Source organism: Macaca fascicularis, chromosome X (genome assembly GCF_037993035.2).
Source record: "Macaca fascicularis isolate 582-1 chromosome X, T2T-MFA8v1.1".
NCBI lineage: Eukaryota > Metazoa > Chordata > Mammalia > Primates > Cercopithecidae > Macaca > Macaca fascicularis.
In genome coordinates, this window is record NC_088395.1 from 40,305,973 (window position 1) to 40,329,118 (window position 23,146).

The following is a 23,146-nucleotide window of genomic DNA, read 5'->3' on the forward strand; positions in this document are numbered from 1 at the left end:
GAATACAAGATATCCCTTGTATTCTTTTGCAGTCAATCCCTTCTCTCCACCGTAGCTCTAAGCAACACTAATCTGCTTTTCCCACTGTAGATTAGTTTTGCCTGTTCTGGAATTTTATAGACATAGAGTCATATAAAGCACACTTTATTGTGTTTGGCTTTTGTTCAATAGAATGCTTCTGAGATCATCCATGTTATTGCATGTGTCAATATTTGGGGATTTAAAAAAATTGCTGTGTAGTATTCTGTTGTATGAATATACCACAATTTGTTTATCCATTCTCATTGGCATATTTTAAGTTTATGTATATTCTGTTATATATCTCATTCTGGGCTTTAGATTTTTCACTAAGCATAGCTTTAAGATTCACTCATGTAGCTATTTGTATGTCTAACTCATTGCTACTAAATGCTTCAGATTACTCCATAGTCCCCAGGTTTTATCTAATCACCCCCTCAGTGATGGATGGCCAGTTTGCTACCCACCACAAAAAAATACTGCACTGAGCATCTTTTTACATATACCTCATGGACCTCTGAATTTTCATGGGATATATACCCAGGAGGCAAATTGCTGGGTCATTCACTACGTGTTTACTTAATTAATGTCAGAGATGCCAGCTTCTTCTCCAGAATGGCTGCACTAGTCTACACTCTTACCTGCAATGCCAGAGGGCTCTTTATAGCCCCATAGGTCCCCAGCACTTGGCATTATACAGCTAACTTTTGCAGTCTAATATAAAAAAGTGATATCTCATTTTTGTTTTAATTTGCATCTCCCTGACTGCAAATAAGTTTGAGCAGCTTTGCAGGTGGGTGTCTCTCTCTAAACTGCCTGTTCATATTCTTTGCCCAGTTTTCTATTGGGGATGCTGTTTTGCTTCATGTTGATTTGCAGGTGTTTCTCACATATTTGACATGCTCATTTCTTGTTTTAGAGATTGAAAACATTTTCTTCCATTTTGTGCATACATCTATTCCCTTTGTCTGTGGTGTGCTTCAATAAACAGAAATCCTTAATTTTGAAGTAAATACATTTCCCTTTTCACCTAATTGTTTGTACCTTTGAAGTTTTATTTAAGTAGTCTTTTTCTGCCAATAGAGACCACAAAGATATTCTTCTACAGTTTCTTTTATTAACTTTATAGTTTTCACTTTCACTTTTAGTTCTTCAGTCTAGAGACTCTCCGATTTATTGGTGGTGTTAGCTTGGGATACAGTTTTAATTTTTTCCATTTGGTGCACCAGTTTTGTTTTAACTCCATGCAGGGGATCTTTAAAATCTTGGCTCTGGCCGGGCACGGTGGCTCATGCCTGTAATCCCAGCACTTTGGGAGGCTGAGGTGGGCAGATCACAAGATCAGGAGTTCGAGACTAGCCTGACCAACATGGTGAAATCTCATCTCTACTAAAAATACAAAAATTAGCCAGATGTGGTGGCATACACCTGTAATCCCAGCTACTCAGGAGGCTGAGGCAGGAGAATCGCTTGAACCCAGGAGATGAAGGTTGCAGTGAGCCGAGATCATGACACTGCACTCCAGCCTGGGCAACAGAGCGAGACTCTGTCTCAAAAAAAAAAAAAAAAAAAAATCTTGCCCACACCAATTCATGAAAATGTTTTCTTCTAAAAGCTTTATTATTTTATCTTTCCTATTTAGATCTACAGTTCTTCTGAAATTGATTTACATGTATGGTGTGAGATAGGGATCCAGATTTATTTCTCCCCATTTAGATACAAAATTAACCCAGTGCCATTTATTTAAAAGATTATCTTTTTTCCACTATACATCAGTGTCATACTGTAATAAACCAGGTAAACTGAATGTGTGTCTGCTTTGGATTCTTGATTCTTTTCCATTGGTCAGTTTATCCTTGTGTAGTACGTCACTGTATTCCTCAGAGAGGGCTTGTGTAGTCTTACACTAATTTTAGACACTTTATAATTTTGTGGCGATTGTAAATGATTTTCTTTTTATTACATTTTGTAGTTTCTAGTTATTTCTATAGTAAAAAGCAGCTACTGATTTCTGTAGGTTGATTTTCTAGTTAGAAACTTTATGTACATCCCCGTTTAGAGTTGAGTTTGTGGATTACATTTTTATTTCTAGATAGATGATCATACCACTTGCAAATAGCAATTTTATCTTTTTCCTTCCCAAAAGTATATCTCTGTGATGATTAATTTTATATGTCAATTTGGCTAGTCTCTTGTGCCCAGTTATTTTGTCACACAACAGTCTATAGTCTAGGTGTTGCCATGGAGGTATTTTTTAGATGAGATTAACATTTAACTCAATAGACTTTGAGTAAAGCAGATTACCCTCCATAATGTGGGTAGGCCTTGTCCAATCAGTTGAAGGCCTTAAGAAAAAAGATGAACAGGCCGGGTGTGGTGGCTCACGCCTGTAATCCTAGCACTTTGGGAGGCTGAGGCAGGCGGATCACTTGAGGACAGGAGTTCGAGACCAGCCTGACCAACATGGAGAAACCCCATCTCTACCAAAAATACAAAATTAGCTGGGCGTGGTGGTGCATGCCTGTAATCCCAGCTACTCGGGAAACTGAGGCAGGAGAATCACTTGAACCTGGGAGGTGGAGGTTGCAGTGAGCTGAGATTGTGCCATTGCACTCCAGCCTGGGCAAGAAGAGCAAAACTCTGTCTCAAAAAAAAAAAAAAAAGAAAAGAAAAGAAAAGGAAAAAGAAAAAAGATGAACATTCTCGGAGGGAGAGAATTCTGCCTCTAGACTGCCTTTGGACTTAAGCTGCAACATCAGTTCTTCCTTGGGTCTCCAGCCTGCTGGTCTGCTCTGCAGATCTCTGACTTGTCAGTCCACACAATCACATGAGCTAATTCCTTAAAGTAAATCTCCCTCCCTCCATCTCTCTTCCTCTCTCTCCTCCCCTTACACTCTTTTTCACTGTCCGTATACATCCTATTGCTTCTCTTTCTCTGGAGAAGCCTGACTAATACAACCTCTTAATTATTTTCATTTTCTAACAATGGCCAGGACTTTCATGCCATGTTAAACAGTAGTGGTTGAGGACACATTTGTCTTACTTACAATCTTAAAGGGAATGTATCTAAAGTTTCTCCATTAAGTATATTTGCTGTGGGTTTTTTGTTGTTGTTTCTGAGGCACAGCCTCACTCCATCACCCAGGCTGGAGTGCAGTGCCGTAATCTCAGCTCACTGCAACTACTGCCTCCTGGGTTCGAGTAATTCTTGTGCCTCAGCCTCCTGAGTAACTGGGATTATAGGTGCCCACCATCAAACCCAGCTAATTTTTGTATTTTTAGTAGAGACAGTTTTGCCATGTTGGCCAGGCTGGTCTCTAACTCCTGATCTCAAGTGATCTGCCTGCCTTGGACTCTCAATGTGTTGGGATTACCAGTGTGAGCCACCATGCCCAGCCTTCTGTAGGATTTGATACATAACCTTTATCAAGTAAAGAAAATTTCTTTATGTTCCTTGTTTGCTAAGTTTACTGATGTTGAACCATTGTTCAATTTCTGGGATAAAACCTTCATATATATATATATATATATATATATATATATATACTTTTCTTTTTTTGAGATGGAGTCTCGCTCTGTCGCCCAGGCTGGAGTGCAGTGGTGCGATCTTGGCTGACTGCAAGCTCCGCCTCCCAGGTTCACGCCATTCTCCTGTCTCAGCCTCCCGAGTAGCTGGGACTACAGGTGCCCACCACCATGCCCAGCTATTTTTTTGTATTGTTAGTAGAGATGGGGTTTCACCATGTTAGCCAGGATGGCCTCGATCTCCTGATCTCATGATCCACCCGCCTTGACCTCCCAAAGTGCTGGGATTACAGGCGTGCGCCACTCACTGTGCCTGGCCATAAGTACTTTTTAAAATTGTCACTAACTGGTTTTGGAATTAAGATTGCCTTGGCTTCAAAATGAGCTGGATGGTGTTCACTCTTTTTCTAAACTCTGAAACAATCTGTGTAAAATAGGAATTAAACATTTCTTTCTTTTTAAAAAAATTATATATTTTTTAAGATAGAGTCTCACCCTGTTGCACCTGCTGGAGTGCAGTGGCATGATCTCGGCTCACTGCAACCTCTGCCTCCCAGGCTCAAGCTATCCTCCTGCCTCAGCCTCCTGGAATTACAGCCTCCCGGCTAATTTTCTAGTTTTTGTAGAGACAGGGTTTCACTATGTTGGCCAGGCTGGTCTCGAAGTCCTGATCTCAAGTGATCCGCCTGCCTTGGCCTCCCAAAGTGCTGGGATTATAGGTGTGAGCCACCACACCTGGTCGGAATTAAGCATTTCTTAAAAATTTCATAGAACTCGCCTATAAAACTAAAAGGGCCATCAATGATAGACTGGATAAAGAAAATGTGGCACATATGCACCATGGAATATATGCAGCCATAAAAAAGAATGAGATCATGTCCTTTGCAGGGACATGGATGAAGTTGGAAGTCATCATCCTCAGCACATTAACACAGGAACAGAAAACCGAACACTGCATGTTCTCACTCATAAGTGGGAGTTGAACCATGAGAACACATGGACACAGGGAGGAGAACAACACACACTGGGGCCTGTCGAGGGGTGGAGGGTAAAGGGAGGGAGAGCATCAGGACAAATACCTAATGTGTGCGGGGCTTAACCCCTGGATGACGGGTTGATAGGTGCAGCAAACCACCATGGCACACGTATACCTATGTAACAAACCTGCACGCTCTGCACATGTATCCTGGAACTTAAAGTAAAATAATATTTTTTAAAAAACAAACTAAAAGGCCTAAAGTTTTTGGGGAGAGGATGTCTTTGACTACCATTTCAATCTTTTCGTGCTTGGCCTGGAATTAGACATCTTCTTGATCAAACTGTTGCATTTTATATATTTCTAGAACTTTATTTATTTTTTTTTTTCAATTTTAGTAGTGCAGAGTTATTCATAATGCTTTTTTCTTTTTTAAATTATCACTTTTGTGCCTGTGGTTATTTCTTCCTTTTCTTTTTGTATTTTATTTATTCACATCCTCTCATTTTTTTTGTTGAGACCGAGTCTTGCTCTGTCGCCCAGGCTGGAGTGCAGTGGTGCCATCTCGACTCACTGCAAGCTCCGCCTCCCAGGTTCACGCCATTCTCCTGCCTCAGTCTCCCAAGTATCTGGGACTACAGGCGCCCGCCACCATGCCCGGTTAATTTTTTGGGTTTTTAGTAGAGACGGGCTTTCACCGTGTTAGCCAGGATGGTCTTGATCTCCTGACCTCGTCATCCACCTGCCTTGGCCTCCCAAAGTGCTGGGATTACAGGCGTGAGCCACCGCACCCGGCCCACATCTTCTCTTTTTTATTCTTGATCACTCTTGCCAGAGGTCTGTCTTTAAAAACATATTTTCATAGAACCAGTTTTTGACTTTTAAAATAATTCCCATAGTTTTTGTTGCTGTTCTCTGTTTCATAGAGCTGTGCCAGGGTTGAGCCAAGCATTTGCAGTTGTTTTCAATAACAGCTGAGCATGCAAGCTAGAGGTCAACTCTACTTTCAATGTATCAATAATTGGTAACTGTATCTGTCACAATGTAGTCTCACCAAAGCTGTAATTATTCCAGAGAAGTGGCCAGCTTGTTACCTTGGCCACAGTACATAGATAAGGGAACTGTTCACAGGAAATCATGAGAATAGATGCAAATATTGGAATGATAGCAATGTGGTTGACACGCCAGCACTCACAGTCTATTCAGCAAATGTATCTTCTTCTCTTTAGGAAGGGCTGTGAAATCCTGACTGGGAATTTTGCAGGACCAATCAGAGCATTGCTTTCGATGCTCATTGTTCCATCTCAGACCTCTGTTCTCATGTGCTTAGGTCTTCAATGGGTGATTTCTAGAGTGGGTAGGGCAACTCACTTATCTCTGCTAATGTGTCTGCCTGTGCCTCAGTTGAGTGTAGAGGATTTATTGACAGGAACCTTATCCCAATGTTGCCATCCTCCTCCATTGCCCCAGATAAATGGGCAGATGAAAAGGCTGGAACAGTGTGCCAAGGATGCTTTGAAGATTATTGGAAAGATGAGCCACAAGACATGCCAGGTATCTGGCTGCTCAAAATGTCACACACTATTCAATTTTTACAGCCAGTCCTGCTGAATTACCGTGAGTCCATCCATCAAGAATGGTCTCAGCTGTCTCCACACAGATAAATAAGAATGACGTCTGAATGCCATTCTGTCTGTAACTATCTTTCACTTATTTTACCCTATGAGTTAGTCTTGTGGGGTTAAGCCAAGGGTGGGATCTGCTGCTAGAATAATGAATACTGGGACCCTCTGAGCACACTGGGTCCGTGTGACATTGTCTAATTGATCACTGGCAAAATATCCCTCCCAGGGTAACTAGTGGAAGACAGACCAATAGAAATGCCTCCTTCAGAGTCGCTGGTGTTGATTTTTCAGACTCATGAGGATTCCTCAAAGCTGCAAGGAAGGAAGCAATAACTCCTCAGGCACTGCAGCTACACCCAGTATTTCACCTGGGTAGTGCCCAAGAGTACCACTGTAAAACAGTTTGTCACTGTTTCCCAGGCCAGGTTTCCTGGGAAACAGACTCTGAGACAGAGATTTGCATGCGGGAAGCTTATTGAGGCGTGCTCTCAGGATCTACACCCGAGAGGGCATGAGGGAAGCAGGATGGGGCAGAGAAAGAACCTGAACTGTGATGAGGTTGCACCCAAGGCCCATTTGACCCCATGGGGAGTTCTGGAGCTGGGATGATCCTTTAGAATTGTCTGCAATTGAGAGGAGGGGCCAAAGCCTTTGTTCTCCCACATTGACCAGTCTCTGGATATGGGCTGCCCCTGGGAATGGGACGTGATCTCGGGTGAGGAAGGTATCTTCAGCTGAAGGCAATCCCCAGGGAGGGATTCAGCGGCCAGCTGCCAGCTGTCAACAGTCCCCGCAGCAGGGAGAAAGAGCGCTTCAGTGGGACATTTGCGCAGTGCACCACAGCACCCATCTCAGTCTTCACCCCTTGTGCTGCTCACACCCACTTGCTTCACAGAGTAAACTCGGAGCGCAGCTCCTCCAGGTTTCAGGTGGTCTTCATTTCCCAGAATAACTTACAAGAGGAGGGTCAGTGAGATAAACTACAGACTCAGCTACTCCAACTGGTCTTGAGGCCTTGACTGATATTCAGTGTGTCCCTTCTCTACTACCCATTCTAGATTCTCTTCACCGTTCGAAAACAACTGTCAGCGTAGGTGGCTCACCTGCTGACACAACACAGATTCTCATCCTTGAAGGGTCTGAGCCCTGCTCACCATCCTCTTTTCAGACCAAGGTTGCCATATTTGTCCATTTCCTGTCAAAATCGAGCAAGGAAGTACCAAGAGGTACCCAAGAATATCAACTAAAGGTCGAATATAATCCGCTGTCTCCCTTGTGTAACACAGCCCTACCTCCTCATGAAGGTCAAGGTTAGACCTGCCAGGATAGTGACTCCTCTCATTGCCTGCTTGTCTGTTAGTGTGTGAAACCTAAAGTGACTGGGTAGAAGCAATAGTTTAAATTGTAGTAGGACTTTTTCTGAGCCCCTGGTGAAAGAGCTACCTCTCTAAGAACTAGAAGCTCCAAACCTGCAGAGCTGAGAGTTGCAGGACAAGAAGCACAAATTCAGTAAGCACAAATTTCAATAAAAACTGAGCAAGCAAGCTGGAGGTCAACTCCATTTTCTCTCTCTCTCTCTTTTTTTTTTTTTTTTGAGACGGAGTCTTGCTCGGTTGCCCAGGCTGGAGTGCAGTGGCACCATCTCGGCTCATTACAACCTCCGCCTCCTGGGTTCAAGCAATACTCCTGACTCAGCCTCCCAAGTAGCTGGGATTACAGGTGTGTGCTGCCATACCCGGCTAATTTTTTGTATTTTTAGTAGAGACGGGGTTTCACCATTTTGGCAAAGCTGATCTCAAACTCCTGACCTCAGGTGATCTGCCCGCCTCGGTCTCCCAAAATGCTGGGATTGCAGGTGTGAGCCACCGCGCCCAGCCTCATCTCCATTTTCAGTGCATCGACAATTGGTAACTATATTTGTCACAATACAGTCTCATTAAAGCTGTAATTATTCCAGAGAGGTAGCCAGATTGTTACCTTGGCCACAGTGCATAGATAAGGAAACTGTTCACAGGAAAAGATGAGAATAGATGTGACTATTGGAATGACAGCAATATGGTTGATGCATGCCAATTTTGATGAAGTCCAATTTATGTATTTTTTTCTTTAGTCGCTTATGCTTTTGGTGTCAAATATAAGAATCTACTGCCAAATCTGATGAAGATTTAACCTTAGGTTTTCTCCTAATAGTTTCATAGCATTACCTCTTAAATTTAGGTTGCTGATCCATCTTGAGTTAATTTTTGTTTATAGAGTGAGGTAGGATTCCAACTTCATTCTATGGTTACAGAGTTGTTCAAGCACCATTTGTTGAAGAAATTGGTTTTACCCATTGAATAGTTTTGACATCCATGTTAAAAAATCAATTGGCCATAGATGTTTGAGTTTATTTCTGGACTCCCAATTCTATTCATTTATTTCTACATCTAGCCTTATGCCAGTACCACACTGTTTTGATTACTGTAGCATTGTAGTCAGTTTAAAATCAAGAGGTATAAGTCCACAAACTTTGTTTTTCAGTTACAATGTTGTTGTGGCTATTCAGAGTCCATGCAATTCCATATGAACATCAGAGCTAGCTTTTCCATTTCTGTCATTGCAGGTCCTTTTGATAGGGATTATGTTAAATCTGTACATCTTTTGGGGGAGTATTGCTATCTTAACAATATTAAAGTCTTCCAAACTATGAACATGGAATGTCTTTCTATTTATTTAGATGTTCTTTAATTCTTTTCAGCAGTATTTCATGGTTTTCAGTGTACAAGTCTTTCAACTCCTTGGTTAAATTTGTTCCTTGGCATTTTATTATTTTGGAGGTATTGTAAATGTAAATTTTTTTTTAGTTTCTGTTTTGGATTGTCCATTGCTGCCGTATAGGAGCAAAACTGATTTTTTTTAAGCTTTCCTGTGCTTGCTATTATAAGTAATACTTTAAACTTTTTTTTTTTTTTTTTTTTTTTTTTGAGACAAGGTCTGATTCTGTCGCCCAGACTGAGACGAGTGCAGTGATGTGATCATAGTGATGGCGGGGGCTGCTGCCACCATGCCAGCTGCAGCAGGGATGTGTGGCTGGAGCTGTACACTCCATGGAGCCTGTGGGAGCCCTGGCCCTCTTGAGTTGGGACTGGAGCTCCCTGTGCTGCTGCAGCCGCCCAAACCGCAGCTGCAGACCCAGGCCTCCTGCTCTATGGAGCAGGCAGAGCCCCGCCCTCCTGGGCACCACGGCCACCCAAACTGCAGCTGTGGATCCGAGCCTCCCTGTGCTCTTGGGGGAGCCGGGAACAGGCAGGATCTGCCCTCCCTGGTGCAGCCACAACTACCCGACCTGCTACTGCAGGGGCCTCCCGCTCCAGGAAGCAGGCGGGAGCTGGGGACAAGCAAGAGCCCTGCTTATTCAGGGTTGGCGGGGTGGGAGCTCCTGGGTGCAACTGAGGCTGCCCTCCCAGGCACAGGACCTGGGCATCTCTGTAGCCTGCACCCTCGGGCGCCCCAGGAAGAAACCCCCATCCGTGCAGGCTCAGGGGTGTCTGCTCCCACTGCCTGGCCTCTCTCCCCTCCCAGAACCGGCTCCGATCTCAGAGCGGGGTTGGAGGCAAGCCCCAGGGCCATGAATGGCAGCGGGAGGCAGACAGAGTCCTGGGCAGGAGGGGGTGGGATCCGCAGTAAGGCCCCACTCTCAAACCAGGGAGGGCCTGAAGGCTGGGGGCTGGGCTGCCAGAGTGAGGACTCGTGGTGCCTCTTCCGGGCCCACCCATGGCTGCCCACGGACCAATCTACATGCACTTCTTCCCCTCTGAGGTCCATAAAAGCCTTCAGGGCAGAGGATGGCCAAAGGACAAAGAGGGCAGAGAGATGGCAGGAGGATCAGCTGCAGAGAGGAGTACCCTTTATGCTGAGAGCTGCAGAGATGACCTGCCGGCAGAGAGGAGCTACCCTCTCCCACTGAGAGCTTCAGAGACCTGCAGAAATGTCCAAACGACCTGCCTGTGGAGAGGAGCTATCCTCTCCAGAGCCTCCTCTCTGCTATGAGCTGAATACTCCACAGGACGACCTGCCTACACAGAGGAGCTACCCACTCCTCTGAGCTGTTCTAACACTAAATAAAACTCTTCTTCACCCTTCACTTGTCTGCATACCTCATTCTTCCTGGAGGCAGGACAAGAACGTGGGCAAAGGTGCCATGACCACAAAGGTTTCCAGCCTGGAAAATCAACACCCCAGATATCCTGTAACAATAGCTGTCTGCAGTCTTGACCTTTTGGGCTTAAAGGATCCTCCTGTGTCAGCCTCTTGAGTAGTTGGGACCATAGGCACAGGCCATTACGCCCAGCTAATTTTTAAATTTTTGTAGAGATGGAGTCTTGCTAGGTTGCCCAGGCTGGTCTTGAACTTTTGGGCTCAAGTGATTCTCCCACTTCAGCCTCCAAAAGTGCTGGGATTACAGGCATGAGCCACCCTGCCTGGTCCTACTTTCAGCTTTTTATCTGGTCCTTACTTTAGTATGTGTGTTTTAAACACCACAAATGTATTATCTCAGGGTTCTGAAGGTCAGCAGTCCAAAATGAGTTTTGTAGAGCTAAAGTTAAGTTGTGAGAAAAGCTACATTCCTCCTGGAGGCTCTAGGGGACAATCAATTTCCTTGCCTTTTCCAGCTCCCAGAGGGTGCCTGCATTCCTTGACTTGTGGCCCTTCATCCTCAAACTCGCCAGTGTAGCATCTTCAAATCTTGCTCTGTACTGGGCGCAGTGGCTCAGGCCTGTAGTCCCAGCACTTTGGGAGGCTGAGGTGGGAGGACTGCTTGAAGCCAGGAGTTCAAGACTAGCCTAGGCAACAAAGTGAGACCCCTGTCTCTATTTTTTTTTAAAATTAGGTATGGTGGCATGCACCTGTAGCCCCAGCTACTGGGAGACTGAGGCAGGAGGATTGCTTGAGCCCAGAAGTTCCAGGCTGTAGTGAGCCATGACTGTGCCACCGCACTTCAGCCTGAACAACAGAGTGAGACCCTGTCTCAAAAAAAAATCTTGTTCTGATCCTCATTCTGATTCCTCTGATTCTGTTTCTACCATCACATCTCCTTTATCTCTGACCCTCCTGTGTCTTTAAGAAAAATTGTGGTAAAATATATATAACTTAAAATTTACCATTTTAACCATTTTTAAAGTGAATAGCTCGGTGGCATTGAGTACATTCAGATTGTTGTGCAACCACAACTGATTTTTGTATGTAGATCTCATACCCTACAAATTTGCTGAGTTTATTAGCACTAGTAGTTTTTTGTGTGTATTCTATAGGATTTTCTTTTTATTTTATATATATAATATATATATATACATTTTTTTTTTTTTTTTTTGAGATGGAGTCTCACTCTGTCAACCAGGCTGGAGTGCAGTGGCACAATCTTGGCTCACTGCAACCTCCACCTCCTGGGTTCAAGTGATTCTCTTGCCTCAGCCTCCCAAGTAGTTGGGATTACAGGTGCGTGCCACCACGCCCAGCTAATTTTTTGTACTTTTAGTAGAGACAGGGTTTCACTGTGTTAGCCAAGATGGTCTTGATCTCCTGACCCTGTGATCCACCTGCCTTGGCCTCCCAAAGTGCTGAGATTACAGGCATGAGCCACCGTGTCCGGCCTTCTGTAGGATTTTCTATATGTAGGATGATGTCATCTGCAAACAGAAATAGTTTTACTTCTTTCTTTCCAAGTTGGATGCCTGTTATTTCTTTTACTTGCCTAATTGCTGTAGCTAGGATTTCCAGTACAATGTTCAATAGCAGTGGTGAAAGCAGGCATCCTTGCTTTGTTCCTGATCTTAGGGGAAGAGCTTTCAGTCTTTTACTGTTGAGTATGAGGTTAGCTATAGGTTTTTCATAAGGAATTCCTTTTTGTTCTTAGTTTGCTGGGTGTTTTTTTCGTGAAAGAGTGTTGAGTTTTGTCAAATGCTTTTTTTTTTTTGCAACTACTGAGATGATCATGTGGGTTTTTTTTCCCTTTGTTCTTTTAATATGGTGTGTTCTATTGATCTATTTTCTTATGTAGAACCACCCTTGCATTCGTGGGATATATCCCACTTGGTCATGGTATATAGTCATTTTTATGTTCCATTGAATTCAGTTTGCTAGTATTTTGCTGAGGATTTTTCTGTCTGTTCATAAAGGATATTGGTCAGTAGTATTTTTTTTGTTTGTGTCTTTGGTATCAGGGTCATGCAGGCCTTATAGAATATGCTGGGAAGTAGTCCCTTCTCTTCCATTTTTGGGAGAATTTGAGGTAGGATTGCTGCTAATTCTTCTTTAAATATTTGGTAGAATTCACTAGTGAAGTCATCTGGTCCTAGACTTTTCTTTGCTGGGAGGTTTTTGATTACTGATTCTATCTCTTTACTTGTTAAAGATTTGTTGAGATTTTATATTTTTTTCTTGAGTCAATTGTGGTTGTTTGTGTGTTCCTGGGAATTTGTCCACTTCATCTAGATTATGTGATTTGTTGGCATACAGTTGTTCTTAGTATCCATAATCCTTTTAATTTCTATAAAGTTGTTTTTAAAATTTCTGATTTTACAAAAAATAAAAAAAAATAGATGTTGGTGTGAATGCAATGAAAAGGGAACACTTCTACACTGCTGGTGGGAATGTAAACTAGTACAACCACTATGGAAAACAGTGTGGAGATTCCTTAAAGAACTAAAAGTAGAACTACCATTTGATCCAGCAATCCCACTACTGGGTATCTACCCAGAGGAAAATAAGTCATTATATGAAAAAGATACTTGCTCACACATGTTTATAGCAGCACAATTCACAATTGCAAAACTGTGGAGCCAACCCAAATGTCCATCAATAATCAAGAAGTGGATAAAGAAACTGTGAGATATATATGATATATGATACACACACACACACACACACACAAACACAATGGAATACTACTTGGCCATAAAAAGGAATGAATTAATGGCATTTGCAGCGACCTTGATGGGACTAGAGAGTATTATTGTAAGTGAAGTAACTGAGGAATAGAAAACCAAACATTGTATGTTGTCACTCATAAGTGGGAGCTAAGCTATGAGGACCCAAAGGCATAAGAATGACACAATGGACTCTGGGGACTCAGGGGGAAAGGGTGGGAAGGGGGTGAGGGATAAAAGACTACAAAAAAATTGGGTTCAGTGTATACTGCTGGGGAGATGGGTGCACCAAAATCTCAAAAATCACCACTAAAGAACTTACTCTTGTAACCAAACACCACCTGTTCCCCAGAAACCTATGGAAATAAAAAACTGAAAAAGAAAGGGATTATATACTCCGGCCAAATGGCATTCATCCCAGGAATGCAAAGGTGGTTTAACATCCTAAAATCAATTAACATAACATACCATATTAATAGAATAAAGTATCAAAACCATGAAAAAATTACTGATTTTAGTTATCTTCTTATTCTCTCTTTTTCTTAGTCATCTTAGCTAAAGGTTTGTAAATTTTGCTGATATCTTTAAAGAACCAGCTTTTGGTTTGTTGTTTCTTACTGTTGTTTTTCTATTCTCTACTTCCTTTCTCTATGTTACCACCAATTTTTCATTTGTGTGAACATTCCAAGCTTTCCCATCCATGAACCAAGCTTGGCTTTTTCCCTCTTCCATCAGCTGGTCACAAAGAATACCCCATGAAGCCCTAAGTGTGAGCTGGAGCAGAGTCACAGATGGAACAGTGGTAGATATTGAGGGGTCTGCGTCACTTGCTTAGCCACTTGCTTGTGCTCTCTGGCTTTGTTTATAACTGATCTATGTGTTCCACCTCCATCTTCTGAAGGACTGCTTTTTGGCCTTCCTAAACCTACGACTTGGTGGGTCTGACAGAACCCAGGTCATGATGGTTAGTTCTGGCTGTGTGATCACTTGATTCCCCTTGGTCAGGCACTTGTCTCTACCTGCCACCCACCTTCCTCTGAGAGTTGAGTGTCACCATGTGCCATCTGTCATTTTGGGATTCCATCATCCTCATTGCTATCAGTGAGCTCCGTTCTGTAACAGCATATCCTACCATCATTCCCAACCATCCTGATGGATGGCCATTGAGTTTCTCATTGATTCTGGTTCCCCTGTTACCCATGCATTGTTTATTGCTTTGATAAAGTGTGTCCTTGGGGTCCTCCTGTGAGGACTTTATATAATACAACCCCTATATTAGTTGCTTAGGCTGCTATACCAAAATACCACAGGCTGGGTGGCTTAAACAACAGACATTTGTTCTCTCACAGTTCTGGAGGCTGGAAGTACAAGATCAAGGTGTCATCAGGGTTGGTTTCTGGTGAGACCTCTCTTCCTGGCTTGCAGACAGCCACTTTCTTACTGTGTCTCATGTGGCCGCTTCTCTGTATTTGCATGGAGAGCAAGATCTCTCTGAAGTCTCTTCCTCTCCTTATAAGGATACCAGTCCTGCAGCATTAGAGTCCCACTCTTATGACTTTATTTAACTTAATTACCTCTCTACGTGCCATATCTCCAAATACAGTAGCATTGGAGAGTAGGGCTACAACATATGAATTTTAGGAGGACACAATTCAATCCATAACAACCCCCTAGCATGCGTATTTTTCTGTGCTTTTTGGTCTTCCTTCCACAGCCTACCATGGCAGTTCTCCCATTTCTACCTCACTCAGTGGTGCCCATTGGTTTCTCCAAGCTTCCAACAATGCGTGTAACACCATCTCCCAGGAGTCCTGCCAAGGTTTAAAATCTCATATCATAGATGAGTGGGCATCTATCAATAAACTCTCCCTTAGCCAACTTTATGGCTTACCTCCTGAATTAGTTTACTAGGGCTACCAGAACAAAATACCACAAACTGAGTGGCTTACAACAACAGAAATTTATTGTCTCATGATTCTAGAGGCAGGAAGTCTGAAGTCAAGATGTTGGCAGGGCCATGCTCCCTCTGAGACTCTGGGTAGAATCCTTCCTTGCCTCTATCTAGTTCCTTGCTGCCAATGCTTGGTGCTCCTTGGCTTACAGCTGCATTTAGCCTCTGCCCCGTCTTCACACGGCATTCCTCTGTACATCTTCACATCATCTTCCCTTTGTGTGTGTCTGTGTTCGAATTTTTTCTTTTTAGAGGACACGAGTTGTTTTGATATAGGGCCCTTCTAGATGACCTCATCTTAACTTGGTTAAGTCTGCAAGAATCCTTTATCCAAATAAGGTCACATTCTGGGGTACTGGAGGTTTGGACTTCAAAATAACTCTTTCAGGAGACACAGTTTCACTCATAACCCCTCCCTTGATACAGAATCCTCAGAGTCCCATCCATACTCTCTGGGCTTCTGCCATTACATGTTGGTTTGCTCTTACAGTCTTTTGAAATATAGCCACTCTCCTCTCTTAGCAGGCCCGGCACTTTAGTGGCTGGTGTATGTTATGACTGAACCCTAGTTACTGACCTAGCAGCCAGGAGGAATGGTTGGGGTAGATCCCAGTAGGGGGTGGGGTACATGTTATCTTGCAGGGTAGAGGCCTCTGCACCGTCTTCAAACAAAAGGCTACCACTAGTCTTAAGTATAGTCACTCCAGCTCTCTTTTCGGTTACTGTTTGCAAGAAATATATTTTTTTCATTCGTTTACTTTCAGTCTATTTGCATTTCTGAATCTAAAGTAAATCTCTTGTAGATAGCATATAGTTGGGTCATGTATTTTATCCATTCTGCTAATCTCTGACTTTTAATTGGGAAATCACATCTATTTACACTTAACGTGATTACTGGTAAGGAAGGACTCACTTCTGCTATTTTGTTATTCATTCCCTGTATGTCTTACTTTTTTTTGTTCCTCAATTCCTCCATTACTGCTTTCTTTCATATCAATTGGATATTTTCTAGTGTAACACTTAAGTTCTCCTGCCATTTCTTTTTACTATACATTTTTGGGTTATTTTCTTAGTGGTTGCCCTGGAGACTGCAATTAACATCTTACATTTACAACAACCCAGTTCAGATCAATGCCAACTTAATTTCTTTTCTTTTTCTTTTCTTCAGAGACAGGGTCTTACTCTTCACCCAGTGCAGTGAGGGTGCAGTGGCATAATCATAGCTCACTGCAGCCTCTAACTCCTGGGCTCAAGTGATCCTCCTGCTTCAGCCTCCCAAGTAGGTGGAACTACAGGCACATGCCACCATGTCTGGCTAATTTTAAAACTGTTTGTAGAAACTGAGTCTCACTATATTGCCTAGGTTAGTCCTGAACTCCTGGGCTCAAGTGATCCTCTTACCTCAGCCTCCCAAAGTGCTGAGACCATAGGCATGAGCCACTATGCCTGGCCTTAATTTCAATAGTATACAAAATTGCTCTTCTATATAGCTCTGTCCCCCTTCCCATGTTGTTATTGTCACAATTGTATGTTTATACATTATGTGCCCATTAACATAGATTTATAATTATTGTTTCTTATAGATGTCTTTTAAATAAGATAGGAAACAAGGAGCTACAAACCAAAAATACTTAAATACAAACTTTATTATTATTTACTTATTTTTTTAGACAGAGTCTCACTCTGTCACCCAGGCTGGAATGCAGTGGTGTAATCTTGGCTCACTGCAACCTGCGTCTTCTGGGTTCAAGCAATTCTCCTGCCTCAGCCTCCTGAATAACTGGGATTACAGGCACCTGCCACCATGCCCAGCTAATTTTTGTATTTTTAGTAGAGACGGGGTTTCACCGTGTAGACAAGGCTGGTCTTGAACTCCTGACCTTAGGTGATCCACCCACCTCGGCCTCCCAAAATGCTTGGATTAGAGGTGTGAGCTACCATGCCTGGCCAATACAGACTTATATATTTGTCTATGTACTTACCTTTACTGGTGCTTTTTATTTCTTTATGTGGGTTTGAGTTACTGTCCAGTGTCCTTTCATTTCAGCCTGAAGGACTCCCTTTAGCATTTCTCATAGGGTAGCTGTGCTAGTGACAAACTCCCTCAGTTTTTGTTTCTCTGGGAATGTCTTAATTTCTCTTTCATTATAAAAATCAATTATTTAAATTAGTTCTTTTAAAGAAGAATTTCTTTTTCCTCTGTTCCATTTGCTTAGTGGCAGCTAAAAATTGTAGAGATTTCCTTGAATTTCTGTCTGTTTGTGTGTTGGGGCACACCTTCAACACTCAGCCAGGCAGTTTAAAACTCTGCCTTAGCCTTCACTTCCTGATGTATGGAGCCTGAAGGGCAACCAGAGGTGGGAACTTAGGGTCTTCTCAGGTCTTTTCTGAGCCTGCCCATAGTCCTGGGCATGCATGCGGCCTTTTGGATTCCCAGGAACATGCCAGAACTTTTCAAAGCTCTTATTCCCAAATCACCTCATTATTCAGATTTTTCTCCCAAGATTTTTGGTCTATTGCCTGTCCCAACTATTATCCATTGCCTCAGATAGCAGTGACTAACACAATTAACTGTAAATGTTTTCAGAGTAAGTTAAAATGCCACAGAGCTCATCATTCCTACTGAGGTTCAGTCCGTTTTTCTTAAGTAGTATCCTGGTTGCTGCAAGCTTTGGGTTAATTTCCAGAGTTCTGAAAAAGTTGATTCTGACCACTTTTGCCCGTTTTTTCATTGCATTTATGGAGGGATGAACTTTTGGCATTTCTTATTCCACCATTTTTGCTAGGCACTAGCCTTAAACAAGGTGGAGTGGGCCACTTCTGCAGGCCCAGAGGGTTTGGGGTATATGGTGAGTTAAGATTTTTTTGATAGCATTGATCCAGATGTCCATGTTCCATATCTCAAGGCCCCACTCCTTCCCAATCAGGGCCCTGATCTTGGTACAGCGGACTCACTGGAGTTGAAAATTTCACTTTCTCTGGAGCACTGCTGCTCTTATAATTAACTCCTAGGCCTGACTCTCAGCTTTTTCTGTCCACTGTCTACAGTAGATAAGGGTCTCTTTTAATGCAACTGGCATGGGATACTGGTGGAAAGAAATTCACTGGCCTGGTGCAATGTCTCAGGCATTTAAGGGGTCCAGGGGAAATAGTAATTATAAAGACTATTGAATGTTTGAAATATATAATACTAAGACAGTACATTTCAAATGTCTAATTATAAAAGAGATAGCTAATTGAGGTGATGAATATGTTAATTTGCTTGATTTAATCAGGCCACATTGTATTCACATTTCAACACATCACATTGTACCCCATAAATGTAGATAATTATGATTTGTCAATCAAAAATAATATTGATAATAATTTTTAAAAAACACATTGAACAAAAGATTATGGAATTAGAGGGATGTTTCTGGAAGCAACCAATGCATTGGAAAAAATAACGAAAATTGAAGGTGATATCACTAATTAAGTGCTAAGAATAAAAGCCATACAGCCTCCTTAAAAATACTAATAAATGAAATAATATTGAAAACTACTAAATTGATCCAAATGATAGCATGACAAATAGCAAGCATTCATCAAGATGATTAGCTTAAAATTATTATAATTATATTACATGTAAAGTAACTGGTTAGATATGTATACAAGGAGTACACCAAAAGAAAGAAAGGAAGCTGATGTGGCTATATTTTCAGACAAAAATGAGCATTATGGACAAAAGCATTACTACAGATAAAGAAGATGTTATCATGATTTAAAAATGTTTGATTCACCAAGAAGATATACCAGTTCTAAATGTGTATGCCTCTAATAAGAAGGCCCCAAAATAAAGCAAAAATTTAATTACAAAGGGAAAACCCAATCCTTGATCATGGTAGAGATTTTACTTATTTATGTGTTGGTTTATTTATTTATTTATTTATTTAACAGACAGGGTCTCACCCTGTCACTCAGGCTGGAGTGTAGTGGTGTGATAATAGCTCACTGTAACCTCGAATTCCTGGCATCAAACCATCCTCCCCCGTTAGCCTCCCAAAACGCTGGGATGATAGGTATGAACTGCCATACCCAGACCATAGGGGAGATTTTGACAAACCTTGCTCCGCAACTGATAGTACAAACAGACAAAGGTATCAGTAAGGATACAGAACATTTGTACAACTCAACTAACAAACATGACCTAATAGGCATAAAGAATAATGTAGCCAACAAGTATAGAAAATAGCTTCTTTATCAATTCCTATAAGATAGTTACAAAAGATTAACTGTAGATTGGGCCATAAAGCAAGTTTCAACAAATTTCAAAAAATGGTGCATGTTCTCTACCTCAATGCCAATAAGTCAGAAATCAATGCTAAAAAGATAATGTAAAAGTCTCTTTGTGTTTGGATTTAAAAATAACCAATAATAATAACAATTTCAACTTTTATTTTAGATTCAGGGGGCACATGTGCAGGTTTGTTATGTGGGTATATTGCATGGGGCTGAGGTTTGGGGTACAGGTTCCCTCACTCAGGTAGTAAGCATAGTACCAAATAGGTAGTTTTTCAACCCACACCCACATCCCCATCTTCCCCCTAGTAGTCCACAGTGTCTATTGTTCCCATCTTATAAGTCAAAACATGCAGTATTTGATATTCTGTTCCTGTTATTATGACCTCCAGCTGCATCCATGTTGCTGCAAAGGACATTGATTTTATTCTTTTTTTCGTGGCTGCATAGTATTCCATGGTGTATATGTACCATATTTTATTTATCCAATCCACCATTGATGGGCACCTAGGCCAATTCCATGTCTTCGCTATTGTGAATAGTGAAAATAAGACAGTATTTTGAACTGAATGACAATGAAAATGCTATATACCAAAACTTGTGGAACACAGATAAAGCAGCATTCATTAAAAAATTTATACCCTTAAATGTATGTATTAGAAAAAGGAGAAAGTCTGAAAATTAATGAGCTAAGCATCCATATCAAGAAACTAGAAAAAGAACAGCAATTTTTTTTTTTTTTTTGAGACGGAGTCTCGCTCTGTCCCCCAAGCTGGGGTGCAGTGGCGTGATCTTGGCTCACTGCAAGCTCTGCCTCCCGGGTTCATGTCATTCTCCTGCCTCAGCCTCCCGAGTAGCTGGGACTACAGGCGACTGCCACCACCCCTGGCTGATCTTTTGTATTTTTAGTAGAGACGAGGTTTCACCGTGTCAGCCAGGATGGTCTCAATCTCCTGACCTCGTGATCCACCCACCTCAGCCTCCCAAAGTGCTGGGATTACAGGCATGAGCCACCGTGCCCGGCAAGAACAGCAAATTTAAACCAAAGGAAGTAGAAGGAATGAAAGAGTAGAAATCACGAAATAAAAAACAAAGATGTAATAGAGAAGTTCAACAAAACCAAAAGTTGGTTTTCTAAAAAGACTGATGAAATTGATAAATCCATGTCAACGCTGATAGAGAAAAAAATGAGAGAAGGCAGTTATTAGTGTCAGGAATTTTAAAAAAGGTATCACTATAGATCCTTCAGATATGACAAAGATACTAAAATAATATTTTGATCAGTTTTATTGCAATAAATTTTAAAAATTAGATGAGATGAGCAGATTTTTAGAAAAATAAAACATATCAAAAAGATGTGGCCAGGCATGGTGGCTCACATTTATAATCCCAGCACTTTGGGAGGCTGAGGTGGTCAGATTGCTTGAGCCCAGGAGTTCAAGACCAACCTAGGCAACATAGCGAGGCCCCATCTCCACAAAAATTTTTAAAAAGATGCAAGAAGAAATAGAAAATCTGAATAGTTCTAGAAATACTGAATAAACTGAATCTTTTAAAACTCCCCCGCATCTCTCCCACTGCGTCACCCATCACACCATAGAAACTCTAGTTCTAGATAATTTCCCCCAAGAATTCTACCAAACATTTAGAGGTTAAAATAACACCAATATTAAAAAACTCTTCCAGACAGTAAAAATGAGGGACCACTCCTGCACTCCTCTGGTAAAGCCCACATTACCTAGATAAGGAAACACAACAAGAGCATTATGAATAAGAAAAATTATGGGCCTATCTTTCTCAAGAACATAGATACAAACTATACTAACAAATGATTAGCAGACAGAACCCAACAATAGAACATGGGGGAAAATAAAAAGATAATATACTTTTACCATATAAGATTTTTTTCAGAAATGCAGTTATTTTGATAGTAGAAAATCAACCAATAGAATTTGCCACATTAACAGGAAAGGCAAGAAATATCATACGATCCTCTTTATATATGCAGAAAAAATGTGTGTTTTTTTGGTGTATGTTTATTTTATTTTATTTTATTTTATTTTTTGAGACGGAGTCTCGCTCTGTCGCCCAGGCTGGAGTGCAGTGGCGTGATCTCAGCTCACTGCAACCTCTGCCTCCCAGGTTCAAGCAAGTCTTCTGCCTCACCCTCCCGAGTAGCTGGGACTACAGGCGTGCGCCACCATGCCCGGCTAATTTTTGTATTTTTAGTGGAGATGGGGTTTCACCATATTGGCCGGGCTGGTCTCGAACTCCTGACCTTGTGATCCGCCTGCCTCCACCTCTCAAAGTGCTGAGATTACAGGCGTGAGCTACTGCGCCCGGCCAGAAGAAATGTTTTATAAAAGTAACATTCATTTATAGATAAAACTCTTGGCAAACTTCTCTATTCTGATGGAAGTTATCTGCAAAAAACATAACAGCAAAAATTATACTTAGTGGTGAAATATAGAAATGGTGAAATATAGAAAGCTTTTCTTTGAGATCGGGAGAAAGAGAAAGATCCCTACAATGGTGCCAGCTATTCCAGCAAAACAAGAAAAAGAAACAGAAATGAAAAGTATAAGAAGTAGACAAGACAAAGTAAAATGACTTACTTGTAGATAATGTTACTGGGTACATAGAATAACAAACAGAAACTGAAATTCAGTGCTATTTACCATGGCACCAAAAAATATCAAGTACTCAGGAATGACTTTTTTGAAAAAGAGCACAAGCTGTCCTGCGGAAAACTATTAAACATTACTGAGAGAAATTTTTAAAAATAAACAAAAAAGAGAGAAATATACCATGTTCCAGAATTGGAAGGCTCAATACTATAGAGGTATGAATACTTCCCAAATTGATCTTCAGATTCAGTGCAATCATAATCAAAATCTGAAAAGGTGTTTTTATTTGTCTGTGTTTGTGGAACTTGACAAATTAAAAGTTTATAGAAATTCCATACTGAAAGTTTGTGGAATTCAAAGGCCCAAGAACTGTGACATGCTTGAAGATTGAGACTTGCTCTACTCTGTATTAAGACTTATAAGCTGACAGTATATACAACTGAAAATAATTGAAATAAATATAAATCAGCATGACATTAATCAAAGACCAGAAACAAATCTTTGCATATATGGAAATTTGATTTACAACAAAGGTAACCTTGTAAGACAGTGGAGAAAGAATGATCTTTTCAATAAATGGTACAGGGATAAAGGGATACCTGTGTCTGCAAAAATGAAACTTGGACCAGGCATGGTGGCTCACGCCTGTAATCCCAGCACTTTGGGAGGCTGAGGTGGGTGGATCACTTGAGGTCAGGAGTTCGAGATCAGCCTGGCCAACATGGTGAAACCCTGTCTCTACTAAAAATACAAAATTTAGCCTGGTGTGGTGGTGCGCACCTGTAATCCCAGCTACTCGGGAGGCTAAGGCAAGGGAATCGCTTGAACCCAGGAGGCCGACGTTGTAGTGAGCCAGATCACACCACTTCACTCCAGCCTGGGTGACAGAATGAGACTCCATCTCAAAAAAAAGAAAAAAAAAAAGAAAAGAAAAAGAAACTTGATTCCTACCTCACATAATACACAACAGTCAATTTCAGGCAGATTAGATACCATACTGTAAAAGTCTAAACAATAAAGCTTTAGAAGATAACATATGAGGATGTCTTCATGACACTGGGTTGGGGAAGACTTTTCAAAACAGTATACAAAAAGCACTAATCACAAAAGAAAACAGTTGATAAATGTGATCACATTAAAACTAAGGTTTTCTCCTCATTAAAAGACGCCATTACAAGAGTGAAAAGGCAAGCTACAGGGTGTGGGGGTGATATTTGCAACTCATATATCTGACAAGGAGC